General features: G+C 44.6%; 2 protein-coding genes and 1 pseudogene across 5 annotated transcripts in view; 2 read left to right on the top strand and 1 right to left on the bottom strand.

The window, feature by feature from the left end:
* CAMK1D (calcium/calmodulin dependent protein kinase ID) overlaps positions 1-25,872 on the bottom strand; it is a 491,709-nt gene that overhangs the window by 185,282 nt on the left and 280,555 nt on the right. The gene's annotated exons all lie outside the window — the stretch shown is intronic.
* The window catches only part of LOC126962380 (60S ribosomal protein L6-like), a 693,495-nt pseudogene that overhangs the window by 396,906 nt on the left and 270,717 nt on the right, over positions 1-25,872 (top strand). The window lies entirely within an intron of this gene.
* UPF2 (UPF2 regulator of nonsense mediated mRNA decay) overlaps positions 19,461-25,872 on the top strand; it is a 727,243-nt gene continuing 720,831 nt past the window's right edge. The window contains exon 1 of the mRNA XM_050803192.1: positions 19,461-19,464. The gene's annotated coding sequence lies outside the window, so the exon portion shown is untranslated. The remainder of the gene's footprint in view (positions 19,465-25,872) is intronic.

Below are 25,872 nucleotides of genomic sequence, written 5' to 3'. Positions count from 1 at the left end.
TATTTCTAATGTGGGCTTAGAAAAAAAATTTTTAAATAATAGCTCAATAATGAATGTCATTATTAATCCTGACTAAAAATAGTAGAGGATAAATGATCGCTCCTGTCAAGCACAAAGTGTGGGAATATGTTCACTGAGCCTCATATACTTCATGGAAACATTCAACCACTTAAAAATGTGAAGAGAACAAAGAAGGCAGAGGAGGATATGAATTCTGGAGTGATTCTAAGACATCTGAGGTAAATGGGAAAGATCAGATATGCTAAGAAAGCAACTGCTTTGCAAAAAAAAGTCACAAATTTAAACCACCGTGAAGGTTACCTAACCTTCAAACAAACCCATTTAGATTTCTGTATATTAGTTGTCTATTCCTAATATGAAATTTCTAAGTGAGCCACCGGACACACATTTCTACTTTCTTTGGACATAAAGAAGGGATCCTTTTAACATAGCTTTATAGGAATATTAACATGATATTAATATTAACTTGTAATGGCTTATGAAAAAATAATGTTGAAAGTCATTTTCTCTGTGGAGTTACATAAGATAGGAATCACAGCTTGCACTGCCAGTAAGGAAAATGTATAATTCAGTATAAAAGGCTAGAAGCCCTTTCAGAAGCAGAGGGAAGCCTCCATATTGGAGGTTACTGAAGCTCTAGAGGAAGCTCCAAAGCCCAGATGACTAAGAGCTGGGGATCTTGCGGCTCAGCAGGAACGCGCTAACCACAAACTAAGCATCGGCAGGTGCAGTGACCAGGGAGAGAAAACTAAGAAAAGCCAACCTCTGAGAAGAGGCATGGAGGTTTTCACCATATGGGTCAAGCGTTGTGGGCAAGGAAAGATTAATTTTGATGGCATCTTAAGATGCTGTGAGTTCTGTGATGGGTTGCAAAAAATGAAAGGAATTGACTTTTGGTGTCAAAGGCTTAGTCACTTGACATAATCCTTGGGTTTAGGTTGTATTTATTTATTTGACTCACATTAATGGAAAAAGGAACATTTGTTTTTGTTGGGAAACTGAGAGAGCTAACTCTGCCCTGCTTGTTTTACTCAGACAGCTACCGTGTGAAGGACCACAGGCCGGGAAGTTCACGGGGAACTCCAACAGCCCAGTGGTTCCCAACATTTCTGGGACCAGAAACCAGTTTCACGGAAGATAATTTTTCCATGGACCAGGAGAGGGCTCAGGGGAAGATGGTTTCGGGATGATTCCAGCACATTACGTTTATCGTGCACTTTATTTCTATTATTATTACATTGTAATGTATAATGAAATAATTCTACAACTCACCATCATGTAGAATCAGGAGGAGCTCTGAGCTTGTTTTCCTGCAACTAGACAGTCTCATCTGGGGGTGATGGGAGACGGTGACAGACCATCACGCATTAGATTCTTTTTTTTTTTTTTTTTTTTTTTTTTTTTTGGAGACAGAGTCTCACTCTGTCGCCCAGGCTGGAGTGTAGTAGCTCAATCTCAGCTCACTGCAACCTCCGCCTCCCAGGTTCAAGCAATTCTCTTGCCTCAGCCTCCCAAGTAGCTGGGATTACAGGCGTGCACCACCATGCTTGGCTAATTTTTGTATTTTTAGTACAGATGGGGTTTTGCTGTGTTGGCCAGGCTGGCCTCGAACTCCTGACCTCAAGTGATCCACCCGCTCGGCCTCCCAAAGCGCTGGGATTGCAGACGTGAGCCACCGCGCGCGGCCCCAGGCATTAGAGTCTCATCAGGAGCACGCAACCTAGATCCCTCGCATGCGCAGTTCACCACAGGGCTCGCGCTCCAGTGAGACTCTAAGGCCGCCGCTGATCGGACAGGAAGCGGGGCTCAGGTGGGAATGTGGGTGATGGATGGGGAGTGGCTGTAAATACAAACGCAGCTTCGCTCACTCACCTGCCGCTCGCGTCCTGCTGTGCGGCCCCCATTCTTAATAGCCAACAGATGGGGTTTTGGGGGTTGGGGACCCCTGCTATGGCCCAAGAAGGCGAGCTCACACAGACTGCATGCAAACAAAATGTGGCCGGGCACGATGGCTCACGCCTGTAATCCCAGCACTTTGGGAGGGTGAAGCGGATGAATCATGAGATCAGGAGTTCGAGACCAGCCTGACCAACATGGTGAAACCCCATCTCTACTAAAAATACAAAAAATTAGCCAGGTGTGGTGGTGCACGCCTGTAATCCCAGCTACTTGGGATGCTGAGGCAGGAGAATTGCTTGAACCCGGGAGGCAGAGGTTGCAGTGAGCTGAGATCGCACCACTGCACTCCAGCCCAGGGAACAGAGTACAACTTCGTCTCAAACAAACAAATAAACAACAACAAAAAACCAAAATGTTATTTAGTCAGGACAATAAAGAAGTTATCCCCAATTTTCATAGTCATTTAAGAAAAAAAAAGGTCTGTAACTGATCCTCCCAGGACTACTTTTAACTCATCATTTTTACATATATTTTATCTACAGTATACTAGGAAAAACTTTTAGGTTTTCTTTAGAGAATATTCCCTGACACTCACTGGAAATGACTCTAGAACATTCTCCTACACTGTCAAGACCCAATCAGAATTACAAACCCTAAAATAAACTAAAAAGAGGGTGAGTGGTAAAATTAAAATAAAAGCATAAAAATGTGGAAAAAAATCAGTATTAGATCAAATGTCATTTATGGTATCTCTCATTATTGGTAGAAATTTTTGGATCCACCTTCTGGCTGTATGTAAAGTTAATAAGCAGGTCTTCCATGGGTTCATCCAAGCTATTTTCTTTCAATGTTGGAAAGAATATGTTCTGACCCAGTCCCGGGGAAATTCCAAGAAATTTCCTTTTGGGTTTATCCGCCACCCCCCAACCCTGCCACAATCCACTGCCCAGCAGCCCTGGTGTGTGGTTGCTCAGCTATCATCCATCTGTTTAATTGCAGCGCTATTTAGTCCCTATTTTCCTCTCTCATCTACAAGGACAGTCAGTGGTTCATTCAAGAATCATCCACTGAACAATTACATGCCAGGCCCTGAAAGTGCTGGAATAAATGGCATTTGGCCCTGACTTCCAGGAAATCACTCTGAACCCATCCACAGGCCAGCAAATAATTATTACACAAATGTGAGGAATGCAGCAAGACGCAGCATTGCACAGCCCATGAGATTTCACCTGTGCCGCCTTTTGCTGGAAATTCAATATAACTGCATGCCCATTATTTTTCTGGATTTAGCAATCTAATTAGCCCGTAAAAAAGCAAAAACCTGTGGCCTTTCCTTTTTTCTTTTTTTTTTTTTTCTGAGAAACGGTCTCACTCTGTCGCCCTGGCTGGAGTGCAGTAGCATGATCTTGGCTCACTGCAACCTCTGCCTCCTGGGTTCAAGCGATTCTCCTGCCTCAGCCTCCCGAGTAGCTGGGACTACAGGCGCCCGCCACCATGCCCTGCTAATTTTTGTATTTTTAGTAGAGATGGAGTCTCACCATGTTGGCCAGGTTGGTCTCGAATTCCTGGCCTCAACTGATCTGCCTGACTCGGCCTCCCAAAGTATTGGGATTACAGACGTGAGCCACTGCACCTGCCCCCTGCATCCCTTTCTTAAGGTGTTGAACACTCATCTCTTCAGTGACACACTTCTAGTATCTGTCAAGGACCAACTTATTTCTTACCATCATAACTTTGTCATCAGTTTAAATGTTTCTCTTTTCTTTGCTTTTTTTTTTTGAGATGGGGATCTCACTCCATCACCCAGGCTGGAATGCAGTGGCAAGACCACGGCTCACTGCAGCCTTGACCTCCCCAGGCTCAGGTGTTCCTCCCACCTCAGTTTTCCACCCGGGACTACAGGTGCGCACCAGCACACCCAGCTACAGGTACGCACCAGCACACCCAGCTACGGGTGTGCACCACCACACCCAGCTAATTTTTGTATTTTTAGTACAGATGGGGTCTCATTATGTTGCCCAGAGTGGTCTCGAATTCCTGGGCTCGAGCCATCCTCCTGCCTCAGTCTCCTAAAGTGCTGGGATTACAGGCATGAGTCACCATGCCCAGCCACATTTCTATTACTTTAAACATTCACTAATTTTTTAAAAAGTCAAAATAGTTTATCAAAACTGTATTTTAAAGCTGGGCACAGTAGCTCATGTCGGTAATCCCAGCACTGTGGGAGACCAAGGCAGGTGGATCACCTGAGGTCAGGTGTTTGAGACAAGCCTGGCCAAAATGGTGAAACCCCATCTCTACTAAAAATACAAAAATTAGCAGGGTATGGTGGCGCATTCCAATAATCCCAACTACTCGGGAGGCTGAGGCAGGAGAATTGCTTGAACCCGGGAAGTTCAAGGGAGGTGGAGGTTGCAGCGAGCCGAGATCGCACCACTGCACTCCAGCCTGGGCAACAGAGTGGGATTCTGTCTCCAAACAAACAAACAAACAAAATGTATTTTAAGCCAAAGGCCATCTGTAATTACCGATAAATTATTCTTCATAATTGATTTGAAAGAAAGAATTTGCTTAGAATATGCAGTTGAGAGCAGAGATTCCCAATCTATTTCCTGTTTCCACACACTGAAAAAAAAAAACAATCATGTTTGCAGAATTCACTGGGGTAAAGGCTGAGGCAGGCCTCCCACAGCAAATTCGGTCACAGCACGTCATACAGCACAGCACAGATGACAGCTTCGGTCAGGAATATTCTCTGAGACTGTGTAATGTGTAAAATGTTCTTTTTACTAGTTACAGGGAGATGCAAATAGTCTACTTAGAGCTCACGTAAGAAGAAAAAAGTATCTGTTTACCCATTTCCTTCAAGGTTTCCACAGAGAAAATAAAGTACCGTTTGCTTCTGAAATTTCATAGCTGTGACTTGTTCAATAGGCTTGCAGATAAGATCCCCAAATGAGGCTCATTTCCATCCATACAACATACACAGAGTACTTAATGTGTTGAAAGCACCATGTTAGCTTCTCAAGGGCCTACCTGTGACAAAGACATTACAATTCCTATTCTTGCAGTGAGGCAACCTGGGCACAGACAGTGGTTCATTAACTTGCTGAATACCACAGAGCCAGGATTTTGGGATTCTAAACTCCTTCTCCTCCCCACTCCTGCTGACAAAACCTGCAACTTGGGCAAAGCTCTGCTGAACCAGAAGGGGTGGGGGCAAGCTGCCAGCAAACAAAATCAGAAATTTGGAGAAACAGACTCCCAAGCTGGAGTCTCTCAAGCAAAGCAAATGAAAAGAGTTTTCTAAGAGGAGAAATTGCTGGGGCTAGGAGCGCTGATTCTTCGAGAGGAAGGAGCTATTTTGCAGAATAAAAATAAGGACATCTGTCAGTTTTTGTCTTCCAAAAGGGGAGCTTCGTAGAACATGACATTACAAGTTTTTTCCCTCTCATTAAAGTCACAGAATGTGAGATGCTGGTGCTATCAGAAATCAGCAATTGTGCTAGTAGAGCTCCAAGAGTTTTCACGCAGAATTCCAGGTGCATAGAAGCTTCCCCCTTGAACTCGAGAGACACAAAAAGAATTCCCGAATAAAAAAATATATATCCACTTAGTCATTTGTTAAATAACAATCAGTTTCCAGAAGCATTATCATGAGAGGCATCTAAGGGCTTAAATTATCAAGCAATTAAAGCAATGGTATGCAAATCAATATCACTAAACAAATAATAGATACCAAAACACAAAATGTTAATGATAAAGTAAGCAAACATTAGGCTCTCCTTGAAAACAAGGTTACACGTGATTGCATGCTAGAGAAAATGCAGACGAAAATTCTCCTGAGGCTTCCTTGGGTTTGGGGGGAAAAATTAAAAAAAAAAAACTTAAGCAGGGATGAGCTTAAAGACCTTTCTGGTTCTCATTAGGTTTGTTTGTTTGGAGACAGAGTCTTGCTGTGTCGCCCAAGGTGGAATGCAATGGCGTAATCTTGGCTCACTGCACCCTCCGCCTCCTGGGTTCAAGCGATTGTCCTGCCTCAGCCTCCCGAGTAGCTGGGATTACAGGCGCCCACCATCATGCCCGGCTAATTTTTGTATTTTTAGTAGAGACAGGGTTTCACCATGTTGATCAGGCTGGTCTTGAACTCCTGACCTCAGTGATCCACCTGCCTCGGTCTCCCAAAGTGCTGGGATTAACAGGCGTGAGCCACTGCACCTGGCCTGATTAGGTCTTTTTTAAAAAGCTTCTTCTCTATATTGCTAAAGCAGGAAAACAGAAAGGGGATTTTCTCTTTCTGAGGCAGAAGGTCCTGTACATCACCGCCCACTGAATGAATTCACATTCACATTCAAATAGATCCTGATCACCTTCCGCGGCCCAGGAATGAGCTATGTATTGAAGTCAAAGCAGGAACCAGAGGAATGAGGTTCCTGCCCTCATGAAGACAAGATTCCAAGCAGGGAAAGAAAGACAGCAAGTCAGGCAGGGCCATCGCTGACTGTGACAAGGATGCAGAGAGAAGTGGGGGAATGATAGGGACACCAATGGGGACTTCGGAGGTGAACGCCTTCCCACCCTTCCAGAGGGAAGATGGGGAACCTCACCGCCTCGCTCGCACCCACTCTTCTTCCACTTTTATGGATTTGATGACACAAAGTGAGGGGCAGACAGGGAGGGCTGCACAGCCCATGTGGGATGCAATCACCCAGCCCTGCAGCAAACACGACTGCACTCTGGGGCTATGACGATGACTAAAACCCTCAGGAGGTTGTCTAAGGAGACTCCAGCCACCAGGCTATTCTGACTGAGGTGGCATTCAATTGAGGGTGCAGTGCTGCAGGAGCTCGCAGAGGCAGAGGCTAGCCAGGGTCAGGGGCCAAGGGAAGCCTTCCGGATGGAGAGGGAGAACAAGCAGGATTTATCCAAGGAAAGAGAGTGAGGAGTGAAGGGAACAGAGCTCTCCATGCAGAGGGAACAGCCTCAGTAAAAGGCCCGAGGTGGCAGAGAGCTCAGTGCAATGGGAACAGTAGGTGGTTTAGTGAGGTGTGATTATAAAAGGATGGGGAGAGGAGGAGGAGGCTGCGTAGATGTGGAGGGATACAGTAAAGAACAAGAGCTGCAGCGTGAAGAGCAAGCAGGCTTAGAGTATGGACTTTATCCAGACCATGCCCAGCTGCTAGAGAGATCTGGGAGGACCAGGCAGTGGAAGCTGTGGTTCCGCACGAGGCAAACGGAAATATCTGCTAGAAGCTGGCCCCTCCCACTCCCTAGCCCTTTTCATTGTACTCCCAGTCAAACAGTGAGCTGTTACTGGGGTGAAGAGAGGACTTCCAGCAAACCCAGAAGACGGCCTCCCCTTCTCTGAGGCCCCTCCTAACACAAGAGTCTCTGAATCCCCCCATCCTCAACCATTCAGCTGCCTGTGGTCGCTGAGGCACAGGTTGGGGTGGGATAGGGTGAGGCTACCGGGCTGGGCTGTGGACAGGATGGAGGCTACAAGGCCGGGCATCGGTGGCCTTCCTCTGCTTGCTGAGATGAGAAGCCAGCTTGTGCCTCTGCAGCGCTTTCCTTCTTATTTGCAAGACAAACTAGAGAATGAACACATTTCCTTCCCTTCTCCACCATATGGTTGGTGTTCCCATCTGAGTGATCCGCCTCAATATAGCACCACAGCCTCACAAAGGCTAAAGGAATCGTGGATGCTTTCCTGCCAATTCCTCACCATGTTCTTCAACAGACTGTATCTTCTAAGAATAAAAGAGATTACTAATATTTGCACAATTGTATGCTTACTTCCCGCCCCTGTCCTCCACCCCAAAATCAGGGCATCTTTACATTAGCAAATCCAGTAGCACTACCACCAGGAACTCTGCCTGGGACCTTGGAAAATATTTGGCATTTCTGCAACCTGCCTCTATATACGCCGCTGGCTACAGATAAGATAAAGAAGTGAATGGATGTCCTGTGTCCACGCGTTTGCATAAAAGAAAGATGCAGAGGCTGTCTTCAACAGGCAGGAAGGTAACTGTAACACTGAAGCGACATACTTCCTTCTGTGAGAGCTGAGAACAAGCTCATGACTTTCCAGAGAGGCCGAATGTTCTAGAAGTATCTACAAGAGTCGTATTTTAGAAATATAGGTTTCCAAATTATCTTCAGAAATAAAGTATGGACCTGGTGCAGTGGCTCACACCTGTAATCCCAGCACTTTGGGAGGCGGAGGCAGGTGGATCACATGAGGCCAGGAGTTCGAGACCAGCCTGGCCAACATGGTAAAACCCCGTCTCTACTAAAAGTACAACAATCAGCTGGGCGTGGTGGTGCACGTCTATAATCCCAACTACTTGGGAGGCTGTGGCAGGAGAATGGCTTGAACCCAGGAGGTGGAAGTTGCAGTGAGCTGAGATCCAGCCACTGCACTCCAGCCTGGATGACAGAGAGACTGTATCAAAAAAATAAAAATAAAAAATTTAAAAAAGTATGATCTTAATTCTCAGTTGCTTTTTCAGATGCCTGTTCTTTTGGTGCTCAGTGGCTCCTCAGATTTACTGAGCAAGAAGACTGAAGTGCACAGGAAGCACGTCCAATATTCGGAGAAGATGTGAACAGTATTCTGTTCTATGCTGAAAACAGTTACTGACAGAAGGCAAGATGCCAGAATCCAAACTTCTAACTGAAAATCACTGTGGAACAACAGAAAAAGCCTCAGCTTTGGAGAAAGCTGGGTCCAAATGCCCATTCTGACATCTGTTGGTTGTACAACTTTAAACAAGTTATTCAACCCCTCTCAGTCTGTTTTCTCATTGGTAAAAACTGCATATAAGGCCAGGCACAGTGGCTCAGGCCTGCAATCCCAGCACTCTGGGAGGCTGAGGTGGGAGAAACGTTTGATCCCAGGAGTTTGAGGCCAGCCTGGGCAACAGAATGAGACCCCGTCACTACAAAAAATACAAAAATTACCCTGGTGTGGTGGCACACACCCGTAGTCTCAGCTCCTGAGGAAGCTGAAATGGGAGGATCACTTGAGCCCCGGGGGTCGAGGCCGCGGTGAGCTATGATCACGCCACCGCACTCTAGCCTAGATGACAGAGCAAAATACTGTCTCAACAAAACAAAACAAAACAAAAACCACATATATAATATGCCCCTTATAGGATTATGGTGAGAATTCAATCAGATTATGTGTAAAATACCTGGTATAGCGCCTTAACTAACTAAAACATATCTATTAGGAAGAGAAACTGTAAAACCTCCAAGGATGTTTTACAAGATGAAAAGAACTCTGCGGACAGACAGTGGTAAGGATCATATAACAATGTGAAATGTACTTAATGCCACTGAACCGGATACTTAAAAATGGCTAAGACGGTAAATTGTATGTTATGTGTATTTTGCCACAATTACAAAAGAAAAACTGCAAGGACTGTTTGGAAAGTGTTTAAAATGTCTAGATGAAGAAACCTCTACAGTAATCAAGAGGGAGATTTCTCCTACTTTAAATAGGATAGTTTTCTTGCAAGCCTAGTGAATCGTCTCTTATAACTGAAATATGCAATTTAAGTACTGAATTGTTACTAATAAAATGCTCAATGGAGTATCATTTAAATATAAAGTGAAACATCAGGTTTTATTAGGAATCACATTTTTTTAGAAAGGAAGGAAGAAAAGGATTAATCATCATAAGATAAAAACCCCCTTTTAGCACTGCAGATCATTACTCCTAACCTCACCTTGGTTTAACATTCAGAAATAAAATCCATTTTGCCACATTAAAATCTGTAGGCCTCATTTTTAGCAACTACTGACATTTGCAGAGCCATGAACTGATAGATCTGAAAGGCAGGGGGCCTCTTCCCTCCCAGAAGATCCCGTGGGTCCCTTCTCTCCTAAAGAAATCCTGATACCTCCACCCTCCCCTAGACCAGAGTTCTTTGAATCCAAGAGCTCCTGCACTGCGCCATGGGCTTAGAGGGTACTCAACAAGCCATTGGTGAACGAATACAACTGTATATCTAACCTCTTCCCATTGGTGACGTCTGAACAGTTTTGCACTGCCTCAACGCCTCATTGACTACGTTTACTGAAACAAACAGCCAACTTAAAAAGGCAGTGAGTTTCTCAAGAAAAGCGGGTGGGAAGTCCCAGCAAATGAAGATGCTCAATGGTGCCATCCAACACAACCGGATTCCGGGCCAGACCTGGGCAGCCACAGGGCCAGTATACCCAGGCTCTTACTATGCCACTCACAGGAAGGCCTCCCAAGCCCCCAAACCCTCCTCCTCCACCACACCTCACATCAACCTCTCTCTCATGTTCCCCACAGCTCCTATCGGCTTCCAAAATTATCTTGTTGATCATCTGCTGTCCCTGCCCCTCCACTCGCCAACACACACCCCATCAAAACAGAGACTCTGTCTGTCTGGGTCACTGCTGTGTCCTCTCTCCCAGCACAGTATGTGGCACCTGCCAAATGAAGGAATGAGTGAACAACTAAACAAAGAATGGAACAAAACAAAACCTCATCTGCTTGTGCTGCCACCCAAGTCCCACTGAACATGGGCAGAATCCCGGCCACCATCATAACCTCAAAATGTCAGGCTCATTCAAAGTGAGACCTCCCCTTGGAGAACCCCGAGGTGTTGCCTCCCAGCAGCAGAGAGAAGTGAAAGCCAAGGGGCCGGCAGGAAGAACAGCTGCACCGGACTCTAGCTACAAGGTTGCAAAACATCAGCATGACGAGAAAGTCAAGACTGGCAGTGACACTCGGCTCTGGGCTGGAAGGTCAGCCAGGCAGCTCTGGGGGACCGTCTGGAAGGAGTGTCCCCTACATGGATGGCATCTGACAGCAGAACACGGATGTGGCTCCAGCTGGAGAGGGAACAACAGTTCCTTAGTCCCCACACCACCAAGCTATGGGATGATTCCAGCAGCCTCCCAGCCCACGCTCTGTCCCTGTGGAACCACTGCTTACAGGACAATGGGTGGGACAACAGGATGATCACTTGGGGGCAGAGGCGGGAGGATGGCTTGAGCCCAGAGGTGTGGCTGAAAACAGCTGCCGTAGGGGGATGAGGGAGCATCTGTGTTTGGAGGTGTCTCCTGACAAAGCAGATGGCCTTTTCGGTTTTATTTTCTTCTCTCCCCAGTGAATCACTGCACACTCCCTACTGTGCAGCATGAAACAGAATAAAGGCAGGTGAGAAAGGACGATGCTAGGACACAAGGACCTGCAAAGAAATTACTCAGCAACATGCAAAACAGCTGTTCTCACCCAGGATGGGACTGAAAGTCACTCTTGAAGAGACAAAGAGAAAACTCCTGTGAGCAGATGCCAGCGCACTATGAACCTCGCCAGCGCGCATCAGCCCCCCTCCCAGTGCCCCAGGAGCCGCTGAGAGAGGACTGCAGCAGCTCAGGTGATCCTCTGACTAAAGCCAGGTGCTGCCAGACTCGGGCAACATTCTTTCCGTGCAGGCTTCCAACTCCGTGGACAACAGCCTCAGAGAGTCAAACCACCGCAAAAGCGTTAGGGCATCCCTCACAAAAGCCTGTGCCTACCTTTTAAAAAGAGTAACTCCTGGCTGGGAAAGGTGGCTCATGCTTGTAATCCCAGCACTTTGGGAGGCAGAGATGGGAGGATGCCTTGAGCCCAGGAGTTCGAGAGCAGCCTGGGAAACATAGACAGACCCCATCTCTACCAAAAAAAAAAAAAAAAAAAATTAGCTGGGCGTGATGGTGCGTGCCTGTGGTCCCAGCTACTGGGGAGGCCGACGTGGGTGGATCACTTGAGTCCAGGAGGTTGAGGCTGCAGTGAGCCATGATTGTGCTACTGCACTCCAGCCTGGGCAATAGAGTGAGATGCTATCTCAAAAAATTTTAAAAAGAGCAACTCTTCGGTTTTCACGCAGCCCTCGGAACCGAGTGTCTACAGCCACCCTGAGCGGTCTGCTCAGGGATATGAGTATGCTCCCTGTTAACAAGGGCATCATGCCCAGGTGCTCTACTGTCACTGCACTTGAGTTGACCTTCTCCAGTTCAGTCTTCCGTGGAGATGAGGCGGAACCAGTCAGAAACCTCGGTTATTTGAGGAGCACTGTTGCCCCACCGCTTAATGCTGCTTCTCAGGGAAAAAGAAATACAAACGTCTGGATTCCATTAACCTCCTCCCACGGGACCTACTAATGCATCCTTTCATCTATTTTTCACTGCTCTCTGGTACCTCTCCAATTTCCCCATCTTCTCCCAAAGTGTGGCAGCCACAACTAAACATGACACTTCAGTGATGAAAGCAATATCCAAATGCATGGCTTCTCCGCCACACTCAGCTCCTGTGTATCTATCAGAGCAGGAATGGCAGATTCACTGCGGGGCGGCCTGCTGGGGCCTCACAGGGTCAGCACGTCGGGCAACACTCGCATTTCAACCCCAGCATGAGGCAGCATAAAGAGAGGACACTCAGCCGGGCGCCGTGGCTCAGGCCTGCAATCCCAGCACTTTGGGAGGCCGAGGCAGGCGGATCATGAGGTCAGGAGATCAAGACCAACCTGGCCGACATGGTGAAACCCCGTCTCTACTAAAAATACAAAAATTAGCCGGGCGTGGTGGTGGGTGCCTGTAATCCCAGTTACTCGGGAGGCTGAGGCAGGAGAATCACTTGAACCAGGGAGTTGGAGGTTGCAGGGAACTGAGATCGTGCCACTGTACTCCAGCCTGGGCAACAGAGTAAGACTCTGTTTAAAAAAACAAACAAACAAAAAAAAAAAAAACAAGACACTCAACACATGGGCAGTCTAAACATCTGGGTCCCAGCCTTCCAAACTCTTGGAGTTTCATATTCTTCATCTCTAAAATGGGAATAAATAGCCCTGACTGATTTACCCCAGGCTTCTGTAAGATTCAAATACCTATATGAGAAAACAGCTAAATCAGACAATGATCCTGAAAGGTCATATTCTGCCATTGGATCCTTCCAATGGCCTGCAAGGGCCCACCAGAATCCGACCCTATCAGCTGTTCTGCCACTCAACTCCCTCCCTCTGCTCCAGCCACAGGCCCTCTTGCTGTTCTCCAATTGGGTCCAAAGTTGTTGCCCTTTCAGGGCCATGACATTCCTGTTCCCCCACCTGGAAGTCTCATTCTCTAGATCCTGCATGGCTGGCTCCCTGAATTTCCAGTTTCTGCTCATACACAGTCTCTGACTCCCCTCCCCTCATCTAAAATAATCACTTGTTAAATGGCAGAGAAAGATTTGGGAGCAGCTATTTCAAGGAGGGATGTGAATCTTAGCAATAAAGTCTGCAAAACCAGGAAGCCTGTAGTGAGTTCAATAAGACGTTGGTTAGGTAGAGACGCTGCCCATCAACCAAAGCAAGAGGGCCTTCCTTCAGCACAGAGGAATGGGTTTAGCTGGACTGACAACAGCCAGCCTTTGCATGGTGCGTTAGAGCTTGGGTCATTCACTTACTCATTCGACAAATATTCACTGAGCGCCTCCTGCGTGCCAGGGCTGGGAAGAGAGACGGAAACCCGGTCTGCTCTCATGCGTTCGCAGCCTCCTGGAAAAACTGTCAGGTAGTGGCAAGTGCATTTCCTCAAGCTCTAGCCTGTCACCATTGCTTTATTTTCCTGGAGTAATTACACGATCAGAATTGTTCCCAATTCTGAATGACAGCCCCTACATGATGAAGGACCATGTCTTGGCTTTTCAAAGTGTTGGGAATGAAGTTTTTGGTGTCGCCAAAAAAAAAAAAAAAAAAAAAAAAAAAGGATTAATGTGGGAACAAATGATCTCTCAGCAAGGAGAGCTGCTTTACTTTCTGCAGAAAGGGTGCCACTCAGTAGCCGTCCAGCCACGAGAGCGCACTGAACAGAGGAGACAGAGTTATTTATAACCTGACGCGTCTACCCTACTGCTGTGTCCGGTTTCCCCCGGCTGGAATAGGACCTCACATTTTACACTTTACCCGATTGGCTATTAGTTTAAAACTTTCTTAGTTAGGTAAGCAGAACAGAACAAAGAAAGAAAAGGAAGTTGCCCAGGGATAGTTAAGGAAGCATCTCCAAACAAGGAATGGCACGCACTATGGGCTGGGGCTCGTCTAGGTCTGTCTAGGCATGCTGGAGCAAGCTAGGACAGCTGATTTGGGATACACATACGTGTACTAATAGCGGATAGCAATCTTACAGTAAGAAATTGTGACTTTTTAGAGTCTTTGAAGAACTTTCCCGTTTCTAGTCACACTCAATAGTCTGAAACCTTTTTTTCCTAGGCAGCACCACCCTCCTGAAAGTATTTATTCTCAACTCCATTACCCAGTTTCATGGCCAATATTTTATACACACAAAAATCACTGTGAGAATGGCCGTGCATAGATTCAAAGGGTCTGTGCCAAACTCTGAACATTTAAATCACTGCATACTTTCCGAGGAAAGGCTGCACCCTCGAGACAGCTTCTCCTACCTTCTGTTTGTGTGTTTATGTCGTAAAATAATGCATCACTAAGTACCGAAGTGGAATCCTGAGGATCATAAGGCAATCCTGGTCCTCCTGTCCCTCACTCACTAATCCCTGGACGCATCCTCTGAAGTCCACTGCCTCCCACCCTAAAAATGGCATTTTACAAGTTGCTACATTGTGCAGTGCAGGAAGTAGGTCCAATAGCAACTCAAAGAAGGGAGGTACAGAGGACGTGAGGTCACAGGGAAAGCTCCACTGGTAAGATAAAGAAAGCAAAGGGCCAGGGGCAGTGGCTCACGCCTGGAATCCCAGCACTTTGGGAGGCGAGGCCAAGGTGGGAAGATCACTTGAGGCCAGGAATTCAAGACCAGCCTGAGCAACATAGTGAGACCTCATCTCTAGAAAATAAAATAAAATAAAATAAAATAAAATAAATTAGCTAGGTAGAGTGGTGAGTGCCTGTAGTCCCAGCTACCCAGGAGACAGAGGCAGGGGGATTACTCAAGTGCAAGAGTTCAAGGCTGCAGTGAGCTATGATCATGCCACTGTTCTCCAGCCTGGGCAACTGAGTGAGACTCTGTCTTAAAAAAAAAAAAAAAAAAGAATGAAAAAGAAAAAGAAAGTAAATCTTAGCAGAATTTTGATATGAAAACAAGTCACAATATATATGTAGTGGGGGTGGGTGGTGGGCAGGGGAATTCAAGCGGAAACAAAAGAGAGAAGGTCTTGAGGACAAAGATGCGCTCACTAGGGAGAAGATGCTGGGAAGAAGAAGGAGCATGAAAGGTAAGAAGTAACCAGGTTATGAGCGGCTTCAAATATCAGGGTGAAGAGACTGGGTTTCATTTTTAGTATCCTACATCGTTATGGCTGGAAAGAACTGCAGAGGTCATCTAGTCCAATCACACCCAAAAGCAAGCTAAGAGGCCACCCTAGGAGGCTCAGGTGCCTCCCTGCCCCACTGTCCTTCTGACCTCAGCCTCTCAGGAACAGACCATCTCTCAGAGAGCTGCAGTCCTGCCTCCATTCACTGCCATCTATCGTATATGTCACTGGACTGAACTCATCACTGTCCCCTCCTGCTGTTCATTCGCTGCCCTGGGAGGCATCAACAGACACACTCAAAGATAATCACAGGGGCAGGACCCACTCAAAAGTCCTAATGGATGTTCGCCTCCTTCTGTATCCAGAACCCCTTGCTTTTGAGGATGCTACGAGGAAACAATGGCTTGAGCCCAGAGAAATGAATGTTATAATGCTATCAGGAAATTTACTACCAAAAAACATCAGCTTGGATATTGTGAGAATTACAGTTTGGCACTTTTCTGCGAGATAATGTAGAGGTTGAAACGAAATCACAGGTGGAGAACACGCCCTTGTCTGCGATGACTATAATCAGGACACTCCCACACTATCAGCTTTTCACTTAACAGCCTCACCGCGGCCTCTGACTTTGTTCCCTGTAATATTCTGACAGCCCCGACATGGGGACAACACACAAGAATCTGGAAGAGAGGGCTCACCTTCAGCTCTGCAGCTTCACCGGATGCACATGATATCTTTATGTAAATGTGTTTATTGTCATTTTGGCCTTTCAACACCTTGGCATGAAGTGTTTTTACTACATCGAGTGCAAAGTGGATTGCATAAAGCCGTAGTTTTAGAAACCAAAAGGTAAGGCTAAAACCAGAACTGGATCAGTCTTTAAAAAGGACTCTTCGGATCCTCGGATTCCCCTCCTGTCCTGAAGCAAGCCCAGAGGTTGGCTCTCTAAGAAGATTACTGCATACGGGGGAGGGGAGATGAAAGCACTCCAGAGAAAATAACCCATTGAACAAAAGCTCCCTCCTCACCCAAGCTCAGTTCCCAGAATGCTGGCAGCCCGTCTCTGTCCCCACTAAACAAACACACACAGACATTTACAGCAGCTTTATTCACAACTGCCCAGACCTGGAAGCAACTGAGAGTCCCTCAATGGGTGAACAGGTAAACTGGGGTACATCTAGACAATGGACTAGTATTCAGTGCTAAAAAGAAATGACCTATCAAGCCACTTAACTGTGCGTTTCTAAGTGAATGAAGCCAATCTTGAAAGACTACGTATTGTATGATTCCCATTATATGACCTTATAAAAAGGTAAAACCATGAAGACGGTGAAAAGGTCAGTGGCAGCCAAAGATTGGAAGGAGAAGGGGAAGGGAGGCAGGAACAGGTGGAAAACAGGATGTGTATATCAGTGAAACCATTCTGCAGGCCTCTATGATGGCGGATACATGTCACATATTTGTCAAAACCCACAGAATGTACAACACAAAGAATGGACCCTAATGTAAACTAAGGGCTTTAGTTAATGATAATGTGCCAATTCTAGCTCATCGATGACAACAAATGCACCACTCATCAATACCAACATTGGCTCATTATAATTATAACAAATGCACCGCCCTAATTCAAGATGTTAATAATAGGGCAAACTAGGTTGGGCGTATATGAGAACTCCCTGTACTTTCCACTCCATTTTTCTCAAAACTGAAAACTGCCAGACCATGATAAAGTAAAAATAAGATAAAGTTATTAATTAGAACACACACAATGAGCCATGACCACACCAGAATATAGCAGATTCAGTTATTAACTAGACAGATGTGTAATGAGCCATGACCACACTAGAATACACTAGAATGGCTAAAATTTAAAAGACCAACGACACCAAGAACTAATGAGCAACTAGAACTATCTTATACTACTGGAGGGAATGAAATGGTACACCCATTGGAAAACAGTTAAACACATATGTGCCAAATTACCCAGCAATTCCATTCCTAGACATTTACTTGAACGAAACGAAAGAAGTCTACACAAAGACTTGAATACAAATGTTCGTAACAGCTTTAACATAATCGCCTAAAACTGGGAAAAATCCAGTTAGTTTGTTTTCTGAGACAGAGTCTTGCGCTGTTGCCCAGGCTGGTGTGCAGTGGCACAATCTCCGTTCACTGCAACCTCTTCCTCCCGGGTTCAAGCGATTCCCCTGCCTCAGCCTCCTGAGTAGCTGGGATTACAGATGCACGCCACCACGCCCAGCTAAATTTTTTTTCTATTTTAGTAGAAATGGGGTTTCAACATGTTGGCCAGGGTGGTCTCAATCTCCTGACCTCGTGATCCGCCCGCCTCTGCCTCTCATAATGCCAGGATTACTGGCATGAGCCACTGCGCCCAGCCTTGTTTTTCTTCTGTGTTCATCAACAGGTGAATGAATAAACACCTCGTGTTACATTTATGCAAAGGAATTTTATACATGCAGTGAAAAAGAACAATGCCAACAGCATGAACGAAGCTCAAAAACATTATGCTGAGTGAAAGATACCAAAAAACAAAACTGTGCTCTATGATTCCATTTACATGATGTCTAGAACAGACAAAAATAATTTATGGTGATAAAAATCAGATCAGTGGTTGGACTGGACAGTGGGTAGAAAGAATTAACTAATAAGAGACACAAAGGAATGTTTTGAGGCTATGGAAAAATTCTGTACCTTGACTAGGGTAATGATTATCTGCAAATATGTAACAGTCCAAAAATTCAGACAACTGTGTACTTTAAGTAGATATATTTTATCTATAAATTATAAGCCATAGAGGTCATTACAATGTTTACAAAGGTAATTAGTAACTACAAAGGAAAATAAAAGAGGTTCAAGCAAGAAAATATAATCAATATATCTTATGATTTTGCTGTATTATTTACACAGTCATAATAATGCACATGCTGATCTTTGATTTAACCAGTTAACACGTGTATGTGTGTGTGTCTGTGTGTGTCTGTGTGTCTGATTGGAGAAATGAGCTAAATCCTCTAGTTAGTACAACATCAGTAGATGATGGTCTAAAACAGGTGAATCAAGAAATATTAGTAGAAATATATTTTTTAAGAAATTTAATGATAAGATGGGAGTGGTGACTCACACTGGTAATCTCAGCACTTTGGAAGGCCGAGGCAGGCAGATCACCTGAGGTCAGGATTTCAAGGCCAGCCTGGCCAACATGGTGAAACTTCGTCTCTACTAAAAATACAAAAAATTAGCCAGGTGTTGTGGCATGCGTCTGTAATCCCAGCTGCTTGGGAGGCTGAGGCAGAAGAATCACTTGAACCTGAGAGGTGAAGGTTACATACAGTGAGCCAAGATCGCACCACTGCACTCCAGCCTAGGAGACAAAGTGAGACTCCATCTCAAAAAAAAAAAAAAAAAAAAGAAAGAAAATTGGTGAATACTAGAAGACACAATGTAAAGAATTCAAAGTGAATCTCTGGGGAGACAGAATCAAAGAGCTGGGAAGGAATGGAGCAAAGAACTCTTTTTCATTGTAAGTCGAGTGACACTATTTGATTTTTAAAACTATGTATATTGATTTGATAAAAATAAAGTTAAAATTTAAATTAATGCAAAAGACTCACAAGAATGTTCACAATGTATTGTTAAGTACAAAAGCTAGTTTTGGTGTCATGAGTATGACAAAGCTTTCATTTAAAATAGAAGAAAACTAATCACATATGCATATGAATTATGAGTATAAAAAAAAAGACTGGTTACAAACAAAATGTTAACATCAGATACCTCAGAGGAGAGGAATGAAAGATTACAGAGAGGGTGCAGCAGATATAATTTTTTGATATATATATTTGTGTCATCTGACTTGTTACGATGAATATATATTAATGTTCCTATTAAAAATCAACAAAACAAGAAAAATCGAACCCAAGGGATTAAACTGGCTGTTTTCTACAGATCCTACAGGTCTAATATTACACAAGTGCATGGCTTTTGCCTCAGAAGTCCAGACTTCCATGATTTACTGTAATGTGACATTTATCCTAGACATGTCCAAATTTAATCTTCACCAATCTTTTAAAACTTCAAGTGAAGACATCTATGGAGTCTACTATAATCTAACTGACTAAATACAAACATTAAAAAAGCAAGCCCTGCACAGATTTCCCTGAGGGTGGCTGGAACCAGAGAGTTGAGGCAAACCACACACTATTACACAGTAAGAAATGGGGCAGAGGGGCGGGGCGAGGGGGCTCATGCCTGTAATTCCAGCACCCTGGGAGACGGAGGCTAGTGGATTGTTTGAGCCCAGGAGTTCGAGACCAGCCTGGGCAGCATACCCCTGTCTCTACAAAAACACAAATAAAAATCAGTCAGGTGTGGTGGTGCAAGCCTGTAATCCTAGCTACTCAGGAGGCTGAGGCAGGAGGATCACCTGAACCCAAGAGTTCAAGGTTACTGTGAGTTACGATAATGCCACTGCACTCCAGCCTGGTTAACTGTTTCTTTTTTTGTTTGTTTTTGACATGGAGTTTCGCTCTTGTCACTCAGGCTGTAGCACAACGGTGCGATCTCAGCTCACTGCAACCTCTGCCTCCCAGGTTCAAGCAATTCTCCTGCCTCAGCCTCCTAAATAGCTGGGATTACAGGTGTGCACCACCACGCCCAGTTAATTTTGTATTTTTAGTAGACGGGGTTGTAACATGTTGGCCAGGCTGGTCTCTAACTCCTGACCTCAGGTGATCTGCCCGCGTTGGCCTCCCAAAGTGCTGGGATTACAGGCATGAGCCATCATGCCTGGTCAGGTAACTCTGTTTCAAAAGAGGAAGAAGGGAGGAGGAGGAGGAGGAGGAGGAGGAGAAAGGAGGAGGAGGAGGAGGAAGGAGAAGAAGGAAGAGAAGGAGGAGAAGGAGGAGGAACTAAATGGGGCATAGGTATGTGAAGATTCTGTCAGCCAGGAAACCTGGGCAACCCATTGTGTGTAGGCATGGTCCTGGATACCCTACCTGCTGTGCCTTTAATTTTCAGAACAACCGCAAAAGGAGTATAATGAAGAAATGAAGGCTTAAAGGGGTTCAAGAGAAATGGGAAGCAAACATCTCTGTCACTCTCTCCTCTAAGTACAATTCACTATAGCCGAATTGGCCTCACCTGGATCAAAATGAAATGTATTTCTCTAAATGAGATAGGCTCCCCAGTAAAAAAGAAAGGAAGGAGGTTCATAGTAGCCAAGAGGTGTAACATAAATGTCAAGGGCAGATGAATGAAAGAAAATGTGGTAAACTGTGGAATACTATTTACCCTTAAAAAAGAAGGAAATTCTGCAGGGTGACAACATGGATGAACCTTGAAGACATCATCTGAGTGAAATTAGCCAGTCACAAAAGGACAAATACTGTATGACTCCACTTACATAGGGTATCTAAAAGAATCCAGTTCATAGAATCCAAGAGTGGAGAGGCGGTTGTCAGGGATTTGAGGGGAGGGAAACTGGGCAGTTACTTAATCAACATCATAAAGTTTTAGTTGAGCAAGATGAATAGGTTCTAGAGATCAGCCTTACAACATTGTATTGTAGTCAATAATAATGTATTGCACATCTAAAATTTTAATAGGGTAGATCTATTACAGGTTCTTACTAAAACAGACTAGAATAAGAAAATTTACACACACACACACACACACACACACTCATATGGGGATATACTCATGATACAGATCAAAATGCTAAGAATGATTTTTTTTCTAAGACATTGGATCATGGTGATTCTTAGTCTTTTCCTTAATTGCAATTTTTTTGTTTTGTTTTGCTTTTTGAGACGGAGTCTCAATCTGTCACCCAGGCTGGAGTGCAGTGGTGACATCTCAGCTCACTGCAACCTCCGCCACCTGGGTTCAAGCAATTCTCCTCCCTCTGCCTCCCGAATAGCTGGGATTACAGGTATGCGCCACTATGCCTAGCCAATTTTTGTATTTTTAGTAGAGATGGGGTTTCACCATGTTGGCCAGTCTGATCTCGAACTCCTGATCTCAAGTGATCCAGCTGCCTCAGCATCCCAAAGTGCTGGGATTACAGGTGTGAGCCACCACATTCCGCCCTTAACTGCAATTTAAAAGGGCTTCTAAATAACATTTATCACTTTTGCAAAATAAAGTAAAATGCTATTTTGGGGGAAAAAAGGGAGCATGCGTGTAAAATGTGTGTCACTCAGTCTAAGCTACCAGTAAAGGCCCAAATTCTCCATGGCAACCATTTGTTTCATGATGCAGTTTCCCTAAGTTTGTTCCTCAGAATTTTATTTATTATTCCACGACGAAAGTTTCTGTGGTCCAATAAATGTGGAAAATGTTGAGGGGGGAGAAAGGAAGGGAGGGAGGGAGAAAGGAAGAAAAGCAGGAAGGGAGGAAGGGAGGGAGGGAGGAAGGAGAGAAGGAAAGGAGGGAGGAAGAGAGGGAGAGAGAGGAGGAGGGAGGAAGGGAAGGGCGAAGGGAAGGGCGAAGAGAAGGGTGGATGGGAAGGATGAGATGACGGGAGGGATGATGGGCGGGAGGGAGGGAGGGGAGTGACTCCCATCTTGGGCTCCTCATCTCTGAAGCAAGGCGCTTTACCACCACAGTGCTTGTTCCCCACACAAGCCTTGATTGTTGTGGGCCGAGTTCTCACCTGTTCTTTCAAACACGCTACTCACTCCTACGCCCTCCCCTCTACTCAGGCTATTTCAGGAAGAAAAATTCCCCTTCTTCCCCAGCTTTTCAAAAGCTGGGAAGTTTTCTGACGAGCTCAGGTCTGACCGATGCCACCAAAGCCTCCCTGGCCGCTCCAGGGCAGCGTCTGTCTCCTTTCAGGGGGACCAAGAGCACATGGATTAAGGACAAGGGCCTGCGTGCTAAACCATGGAGCTCAAACTCCAGCTGTCTGCCTCCACTTGCAAAAAGGAGTAGAAGTATGTTTCTCTATTCTTCCTGCTAAGTATAACTGAAAACTCTGGACATTACACACACACACATACACACACGCACGCACACACACGCACACACACGCACACACACACATACACACACGCACACACACACACGCACACACACACGCACACGCGCACACCAAATGTAAGATGCTGCTGCCAGGTGGAGAGATTCTTTGGATCTTGGGATTCAAAGAAGAAGCCGGCGCTGAGAACCCTGAGTTTTCTTTCTGCCTCCTGTATCCAAGATACAGAGCTGGAAAAGGTGACATTCCAGAAACACCAATGGGCTCAGACCAAAAACAGCCCCTCACAAAAGCCTATTTTCTCTCTAGCCAAGTGACCAGGGGAAGGCAGCCTAGCAAGACAAACTTTCAGACAACAACCGTACAACTCCAGCCAAATCCCACAAAAACAAAATGTGCCCCACCACCACCACCACCACCAGCAAGGGCCAAGCAGAGACCTAGGTGTCCACCTCCCAAGGCTGTACCAAGGGGACCCCCACGCCTGGTGGTGTCAACCACGGTGGGGTCAAAGACGCCAAAGAGGAAACTGAGACTTCTGTCCCTAATGGCTAGTAACAAGGCCTAACCCTGCCACATGCAGTGTCTATGGAGACACTGAGGAAGCCAGAATTCTACGCCCACTGCACAGCGGGAAGGAGCTCCCCCGGCAGGTGACCATGGAAGCCTCGTGGGAAACTTGGGTTTCACCCCACCTGGCAGTAACAAGGCAATACCCACTCCCTTCTTCTCCTGGAGCAGTGTCAGCAAAAGCCATCTAACACAGAAGGTTAACACCCAGGGTTTCATAAGATAACACAAAAATGTCAAGGAATCTACACACACACACACACACACACACAAACTAGACCTAAAAAGTAAGTTCAACAAGGTTGCAGGATACAAGAACAATTTGCAAAAGTCCACTGAAGTCCTGTATGCTAGCAATGAACACACGGATACCACTATTTAAAATACCATTTACAATCATTCAAAATAAATAAAATGCTTAGGCATAAATCTAAGCAAACATTTATAGGACTTGCATAATGAAAACCACACAATGCTGATGAAAGAAGTCAAATATCTAAATAAGTGGAGGGACATACTATATTCATGGATTCAAAAACTCAACATAGTAAAGATGCGAATTCTCACCAAGCTGATAATACGGGTTTAGCACAATGCCTATCAAAAAATTTTTGTAGCCATAAACGAGATTATTCTAAAATGTATATGAAAGGCAAAGGAACTAGAACATAGCTAAACAACTTTGAAAAACAACAGTGGGAAGAATAAGACTACTGGACCCATTTATAGCTACAGTAATCAGACAGTGCGGTACTGTTAGGGGGACAGAACACAGATTGGTGGAACTGAATAAAGAACGCAGAAATAAACCCATATATCCAAGCCCAAATGAGTTTTGATAAAGACGCAGAAGCAATTCAGTGGAGAAAGACAGCCTCTCATACACATGGTGCTGGAGCAACTGGAGCAACAGGCAAATTGGAGTAACAGACAATAAAAGTAAAGCTTTTTGTTTGTATAAATCTCACCCCTTATACAAAAATTAACTCAAAATGGGTCACGGAGTTTAATGTAGAAGTTGAAGTATAAAACAGGAAAAAATAAGAGAACATCTTTAGGATCTAAGGCAAGACAAAGAGTTCTTAGAACTGAAACCAAAAGCATCCTGCATTTTTTCCAAAAAGGATAAATTGGACTTCATCAAAATTAGAAACTTTTGCTCTGTGAATGACCCCATCAAGAGGACAAAAGGACAAACTCAGAGGGGAAGAAAATATCTGCAAACCACATACCCCACAGGGGACTAATATTCAGACTATATAAAGAACTGTCAAAACTCAATAGCAAAAAAAGTGAACAACCCAAATAGAACACGAGCAAAAGACATGAAGAGACATTTCACCAAAGAAGATAAACACATGGCAAGCAGGCACATGGAAAGATGTACAACATTATTGGTCATCAGGGAAATGCAAATTAATATTCCAATAAGACACTACCACACACCTATGAGAATAGCTAAAATCACAAAACGATGTCAACATCAGATCCTGGGGAGAATGCAGAGAAATGATCACTCACACATTACTGGTGGGAATGTAAAATGACACAGCCACTCGGTGCCAAACAGTTTCTTTACAAATGGAACACGCAATCACCATACAACCTAGCAATTGAACTCCTGGCATTTATCCCAGAGAAATAAAAAGTTATATTCACACAAAAACCTGTACATGGACGTTTATAGCAGCTTTATTTTTTAATAGTCAAAAACTGGACACAAACCAGGTGTCTTTCAACTGGTGAATGGTTAAACAAAGAGTTACACCCAAACTGTGGAATACTTCTCAGTTATCAAATAGAACAACTACTGATACATGCAACAACTTAGATAAATCTCCAGTGAAAGTTGAGTGAAAAAGGAGATCCCAAAAGGTTACATATTATGTGATTCAATTTATATAACATTCTTGAAATGACAAAACCATAGAAATGGGGAAGAGATTACAGGTTACCTGAGGTTAGGCAGGGGGTGAGATCATGCCAGGAGGGAAGTGGGTTTGCTACAAAACAGCACCATGGGGAATTCCAGAAGCTTCTGTCAATGTCAATATCCTGGTTGTAATATTGTACTACAGTTTTGCAAGATGTTACCATCTGGGGAAACTTGGTAAAAGGTATGTGAGATCTCGCTGTATATTGTTTCTTACAATTACATGTGAACCTACAATTATCTTGAAATTAAAATGTTAACATTAAAATGTAATTTTTAATAATTTTAAAAATCCAGGCAGGGGACAGTGGCACACACCTATAATCCCAACACTTTGGGAGGCTGAAGTAGGAGGATCATTTGAGGCCAGAAATTCAAGACCAGTCTGGGCAACATAGTAAAACCCTTCCTCTACCAAAAATTCTAAAATTAGCCAGGCATGGTGGTACACATTTGCAGTCCCAGCTACTCAGGGGCTGAGGTAGAAGGATTACTTGAGACCATCAGGTTGAGGCTGTAGTAGCCATGATTGTACCACTGCACTCCAGCCTGGGCAACAGAGCAAGACCCTGTCTCCAAAAAAAAAAAAAAAAAAAAAAAAAAATCCAGCTCTGTGTTAATTTGGTCATTATTCACCCTCTCTCTGCTTTAGTTTCCTCAGGAGAAAAACAGGGATAAGAGTAATGCCAACTTTATAGGATTACTGTGAAATTGGAACAGTTTAGTAGACATAAAGTACTTAAACAGCTTAGCAGATAGCACTCAAATGCATTTGCCATGATTATTTCAACCAGTAATTCAAAAGTATTTACTGAGCTCCTGCTATATGCAGATTCAATGGCTTCTTTAAAAGCAGACATCTCAGGTAGTAGTATTGCCTAGCACTGAGAGAGCAGAGACTTTGGAGTAAGAGAAATACGGGTTTAAACCTCAGCACTGCCACCATCTTTGCTGTGCATACTTAGGCAATTTACTTAGCCACTCTGAACTGCCTTTTCTTTAACAGTAAAATGGAATTAATAATATACCCTCACAGGGTTATGCATATTAAGATGATATATGTCACTGACTGGTATATGACAAATAAACTGCAACTATTATTACTACTACCCATACACTCTCATTTTGTTGCTTTCTTCCTACGCAAATTTTAAACTTCTTGAGAAGAGT

This window comes from Macaca thibetana, chromosome 9 (assembly GCF_024542745.1).
Source record: "Macaca thibetana thibetana isolate TM-01 chromosome 9, ASM2454274v1, whole genome shotgun sequence".
Classification (NCBI taxonomy): Eukaryota; Metazoa; Chordata; class Mammalia; order Primates; family Cercopithecidae; genus Macaca; species Macaca thibetana.
Note: the sequence above shows the minus strand (reverse complement) of the source record. Positions and strands in the feature narration are given on the sequence as shown.